General features: G+C 33.3%; 1 long non-coding RNA gene across 1 annotated transcript; it reads left to right on the top strand.

The window, feature by feature from the left end:
- Positions 1–258: 258 nt before the first annotated feature.
- LOC308694154 lies at positions 259–5,182 on the top strand. Its single transcript, XR_014030563.1, has 4 exons — positions 259–324; positions 420–463; positions 1,938–2,002; positions 5,108–5,182. It is a non-coding gene; the product is annotated as an uncharacterized lncRNA (long non-coding RNA).
- Positions 5,183–6,706: the final 1,524 nt, after the last annotated feature.

The raw sequence follows: 6,706 nt of genomic DNA, 5'->3' as shown, positions 1-6,706 counted from the left end.
CTGCTACATCAAAATATAGTGTGTTAAATTGAGAAGCTAATTTTAAATGCGACTAGAGCAATACCGATATTATGTGATGTTTCAGGCTGCATGTGTAACGTTAGGCTAAATATTGTCAGCTAAGTTAGTTTTTGATAAAAATAAATAAAAAATAAACCTCAGCATAGTCTGAGCTTTACAATGAGTGAACTGAGAACATTGTGTCTTTATACAGAGAGGAACTCGAACCACACTATGAAAACTAGGCTTTTGAATGATCGCGGGATATCGGCCTAACGTTACCGTCAAAATGATGAGTCATCATCATAATATGTTTTTGAGCTGGTGAGTAAAATTTTGCAAGCTTTTTATGTCTCTTTTAGTAAGTAAATACAAATAGCTAATAATATTGCTGTATGTGTGTGTTTCCCATTATCCAGGAATTTTGGGAATAAATTATCCAGCCACATGATCTTCAGTTGCGGTGAGTATTGTCATAGTAAAATACACGTGAAATAGAGGCAGAACATGTAAACTCTGCTCAAAGGCACACTGGTCCAAACCCTCCAGTCAAAATTGTACCTGTCTTCTTAATATGAGTTTTTACGGGCCTAGCTGACCCAAACATAAATGTCCTTTCAAAATGAAATTATTTTCAAACCTGTATGACTTCTGTGAAACACAAGAATGTTGGGAATAAAACAACATTGGAACCCATTTTATGGAAAAAAACAAAACAGCGAAGTCATTTCTCAAGATATCTTAATTAAGGTTGTACAAAATAAATTCATACAGTTTTAAAACAACATGGAGTACTGGTAAATAACGAGAGAACTCTATTTTTTGGATGAGCTGTTCTTTTTAGGACTTGTTCCCAGGGTCCTTTGCTAAATTAACCATGTTTTTTTATTATAGTAAAGTGTAGAAACAATATTTTTATAATGGATTGATTACAATAATTTATTGCCATTTAGTTAGTGTAGCAAAACCATGGTTAATGTTAGTAAGGGTTCTCCAGATTTATATAGCCTAACACTTAAGGAAAACATAAAAAATGGTCCTGTCACCCAGATCAATAGTCTGTTAACACACATTAACATTGTCCCAATGTTTCATGATAACAAAAGAAGAACATTCTACTTGCAACATTTTGAGCATATTTTGGGAATGTTGCTAAAGTTAAAGTTGTACAATGATCTCAATATAACATTGTCCCAATGTTTCATAAAAACAAAAGAAGAACGTTCTCTCTGTCACGTTAGGGAAATGTTTTGAGGATATCATTGAGAGATGAGATGTTGAATGTTCTTCATAAAACGTTCTTCTAATGTGACGAGTTAACACAATTAGAACATTTTACTTGCAACATTTTGAAAAAATAAAATAAAATAAACCTCAGCATAGGAGCTTTACAATGAGGGAACTGAGAACATTGTGTCTTTATACATAACATAAATGTCCTTTCAAAATGAAATTATTTTCAAACCTGTATGACTTACTTCTCTGAAACACAAGAATGTTGGGAATAAAACAACATTGGAACCCATTTTATGAAAAAAAAAAAAAACAACAACAGTGAAGTCATTTCTCAAGATATCTTAATTAAGGTTATACAAAATAAATTCATACAGTTTTGGAACAACATGGAGTACTGGTAAATAACGAGAGAGAGTCTATTTTTTGGATGAGCTGTTCTTTTTAGGACATGTTCCCAGGGTCCTTTGCTAAATTAACCATGGTTTTTATTATAGTAAAGTGTAGAAACAATATTTTTATGGTGGATTGATTACAATAATTTATTACCATTTAGTTAGTGTAGCAAAACCATGGTTAATGTTAGTAAGGGTTCTCCAGATTTATATAGCCTAACACTTAAGGAAAACATAAAAAATGGTCCTATGTCACCCAGATCAATAGTCTGTTAACACACATTAACACACTTTTTACATTTTCTTAAGATCAAGCATTGGACCAATGTTTACGGAGCAGAACAGGCACCAACAGAGAAACAAGTCCATCACTAGTAAGTATCCACTGCATTTTATAAAACCGTAGTCAATTTTAAAGGCACAATGCCCTCCAAAATAAAAATGATCTCTTTTTTTCTCCCTTGTGCCAGATTTAAATCTGACTTTCTTTCCACAGAGATTTTTAGAAAAATTATCATTAAAGAGAATCATATAAAGAGAAATGTGGGAGGAGCTTGAATTTATTGCCTAGCCCTGTTTGTTTGAACCGCGAGAGCCGTCAAATCTTATGCTACTCCTACGTCATACATCGACAAGAGCCTTTTATAGTCTACACGTCGGACGCAAGCAACTTGCAGTTTTGCCCCCACCAACAACGCATAGTATTGCATACAACAGTGCGTCGCGTATCAAAAACTGGGACAACACATTTTGCTACGCATAGACGCATAATGGCGGCCGAAGCGTAGCGATGCGTAGCCTTGCAGGCGCATATATGCGTATCGATGCGTTGACTCTATAACTCTTTGGGCGTAATTTGACTTGCATATGGCTGTCTGCTGGAAGCTAGTTATTTAAGTCGATAAAGTTATAAATATGGTAGGGCTGGGGGAATTAACACGTTAATCTTCGCGATTAATTTAAGATGCTTAACGAGTAAAAAAAAATAACGCAATTAACGCAGCACTTTTTTTGCCTCGTTTTAATGACTTCCTGTTGCGGAAAAGGCTGCAAAATATGCCGTCCCGCCCCTCCGTGTTCGGCAATCAGGTTTTATTCTCGTGCAGCTTTCATGAGCGGGTCTTTTCCGCGCCGCGCTCTCCATTCTGTGTGTGTGTGTGTCAGCGCACTGACACACACACACACACACCATTGAGCAAACATTGAGCTCTTAGCTCAATGTTCTGCTCCGTGTTTGCGCTGCGCGTTCTGCTCTGTCGTTAACGGCCCAAACGCTCCAATCATGTACCGATCACGCACTGGAAAAGCAAAGTCATATAACGTGAAATTTCTCAGTAGTAGACTTCTGTGAAATAGCCCTACTGAGCTGGTATAGTCATGTGGCAACAATGGTAAAATTACCTGCTCTGATCACATGGTCTTGTAATAATAGCTTTGTAGGACTGTTTTATTTTGATAATTAGTAAAAAAAAAAAAATTATAATAATAAATTGTTAAATTGATTATGTTGATTGATTATTGAAAATAATAATATATTGATATATTGATGTTTAATATTATTTTAATACAGGGCTATTTTCTGTTCCTTTTTTCCTTTTTGTTGTTTAATTAGGTTATTCTAAGTTTAAATATTGATGATTACAAGCTTGGGGGAAATGCAATTAATTGCATTTAATTAGCAAATTGTGTAAATAATCAGTTACTTTTTTTAATCGATTCCCAGCCCTAAAATATTAAATATGGATATGTTTCTTACGCGAGCGCATCACTTCGCTTCACCTTTCGCCTTTATTAACCTGCCAGAGCCGTGTGGAGTACTTTTATCATGGATGGATGCATTTTTATGGACTTGTCAAAAAAATCCCACAGGGAGCTACAGAATAAGAAATCTTTGAAGTCCACTTTTTTTTACTGTTTCCATCAGTAAAATTACAGTTTTTTTTTTTCTCAGAATTGTGAGGCAGGAACACAATTGCAAGAAAATATCAGAATTGTGAGCTGTCTTTTTTACTCCCCTCAGAATTCACCCTTCTAGGGAGTTTGATTGACAGGTAATTATTTTTTACATTTTTATTTTACAAAAAATATTTTTTTCTACAAAAATTACACAAATTAAGCGTTGAGACTTTGTTTCATATCAAAAGTAACCTGCTCTGTCTTGTCTCGGCGTTAGGACGTTTCAGCGTTTTTTCTTTGATCCGCAATGTATTTTTCATACATGATGTGTGGCGTGAGAGCGCCATGGCTTGTTGGACATAGCAACAGTAACTAAAGGGGGCGGGTCTTTGCAAATTGCATTAACCATGGCTGCCTGTTAATTATCACTGGACTACTTCGCTCTCGCATCTCCCAAAAGTAATTTTTTTTTGTTTTCTTGATTCCATTTTAAAGGTTTAATTAAATTGCTATAACCAATTATTTAAAATGTAATGATTTAAGCAAAACTTTCTTCAAAGGTTAAACCAAACTTTTATTTGACGGATTGCCATGTAGACCTTTGAGTCTCTCTGTGTTTTATGATATGATGATAGTTTTTCTCAAATGAAGCTAAAATGCTGCTGAAGTGACTCTCAGAGCGGCTGTATTGATGAAGTGCATTAATGTTCTCATATAGAAAAGACAGCAAAAAAAAAAGGCAGAATTGCTTTTTTTTCTCAGATTTTACTAATTTATCCTGTGATTCTGACTTTCAAACGGCCAATTGCGAGTTTATATCTCGCACTTCTGAGAAAAAAAGTTTGAATTGTGAGTCGCAATTACCTTTTTTAAAAATTGTATTCCATGGCGGAAACAAGCTTTCATATGCACAGACAGTAGCTCACATTTAACATGCAGATTGTGCGCACACAGAAACCTACTGGAGCACAGAAAGTTAGTGTCAACAGTGTATTATATATTGCACATATATTTCTTTCTGCTTTTGAAGTAACTAAAACTTACAGCTTAGCTAATAGCAAAGAGACGATTCACAGGTATGATTAAATCACACTAGAAATTGTTCTATCACCAATGCATTCAAATGCAGTGCTACTTTATCTGTATCTGATTTAAAACAAGCAGAAATCTGTAAGAAATGTAACAATCCATAGACAATATAACTGATGAAAATGAGCTGTTACATCAGAGCAAAAGCATCGTGGGCAGTGCTGTGACATGCTGCAGCTGTGCTCAAGGCGACCTGAGTTCGAGGTTCACACTTCTCAAGCCAAGTTTGTAGTTTGTTAAAATAATTTAGCCTCTAGTTGTGTTATTAACATGTATATAATGAATTAAGTATATGTTTTAAATTACAGAAACAAAATAGATACTCATAAGGTATCATATTTATACTTTTAAATAAACTAATCTAATTAATTTCTGATTGATAATTAGGCTGGCTAATTTTGAAAGTTTTCAAAGTCAATATTGCTTGTGATCTTAATATGTAATATGTATTTGTATTATTTTTGTTTACACTGTTGCATGATCTTCTTTTATAGGCTATGAGGAAAAACTCTACCATGCACACAGAGAATGGAGCTCAATTCTGCTAACTGGGATAGCAGCTGAAAAACAAGAAGAGAAGAACAGTAGAACACCTATTAATGCAGATGACTTTATTATTTTTCTGCAAGAACCAAGACAACCAAAGACTGATGATGAGCGCTCTGAGCAAACAGCAGTCAAGACGTATGATTGCACATTGGACTTTACTGAGTTCTTCATATAATGTTGGGCATCTACTGTACGCAGAACTTCTAATAATTTATGTGAATGCCATTCATAAACCTGTTAGATTTTTGTTTTATTTTAGAGATTAATAAAATTGTATGTTTTAACAAGAGAACATTTTGGGAACAAAAATAAAACTTCCCACTAAAAACTTTATAAGAATGTTAAGTAGTATTTTTAAGATTATTTTTAGAGAATGTTATCCTAACTTTTAGAAGAACATTCTAAGAATAAAAATAAAACTTCCTGCTAAAAACTTTATAAGAATGTAAAGGGATAATGTTCTACAAATGTTATGATTAAACCTTTATAGAAGGTCATCACAAAACATTTTTAGAGTGTTCAGAGAATGTTATCTATACCTTTAAGGAGAACATTCTGGGAACTTAAATAAAACTACTCAATGAAAATGTTATAAGAACATTAGGGAATAATGTTTTAACAATGTTATCATTAAACATTTTTAGAATGTTTTTAGAGAATGTTTTCCTACCTTTTAGGAGAACATTCTGGGAACTTAAATAAAACTACCTGCTAAAAATGTTATAAAAACATTAGGGAATAATGTTCCAATAATGTTATAATTAAACATTTTTAGAATGTTTTTAGAGAATGTTTTCCTACCTTTTACGAGAACATTCTGGGAACTTAAATAAAACTACCCGCTAAAAATGTTATAAGAACATTATGGAATAATGTTCTAACAATGTTATCATTAAACATTTTTAGAATGTTTTTAGAGAATGTTTTCCTACCTTTTACGAGAACATTCTGGGAACTTAAATAAAACTACCCGCTAAAAATGTTATAAGAACATTAGGGAATAATGTTCTAACAATGTTATCATTAAACATTTTTAGAATGTTTTTAGAGAATGTTTTCCTACCTTTTACGAGAACATTCTGGGAACTAAAATAAAACTACCCGCTAAAAATGTTATAAGAACATTAGGGAATAATGTTCTAACAATGTTATCAATAAACATTTTTGGAATGTTTTTAGAGAATGTTTTCCTAACTTTTACGAGAACATTCTGGGAACTAAAATAAAACTAGCCGCTGAAAACATTATTCGAACATTTCAAGATAATGTTCTCAGAACATTTTTAGAACAAAAAAATTCTAGCTGGGTTTACAGAGATAAGCGTATAATTTAAGGTAACAGAGATTGTTTCGGCTTTACAGCAGAGTTAACCTGTTAAGCTGCAACCCCACTTTTGAAAAATCCCAAGAAATGACATACCCAAACTGAAACAGATACAGTTCATGAACCCTTTGTACTAAAAGCACAAGTATGATCTCATTTGAAAGCTGACACCTGGCAGTTTATTGTAAATGTAGAATTAATTATTGTCATAATGACAAAAA

The sequence above is a fragment of the Scardinius erythrophthalmus genome (genome assembly GCF_964197995.2).
Source record: "Scardinius erythrophthalmus genome assembly, chromosome: 7".
Taxonomy (NCBI): domain Eukaryota; kingdom Metazoa; phylum Chordata; class Actinopteri; order Cypriniformes; family Leuciscidae; genus Scardinius; species Scardinius erythrophthalmus.
Note: the sequence above shows the minus strand (reverse complement) of the source record. Positions and strands in the feature narration are given on the sequence as shown.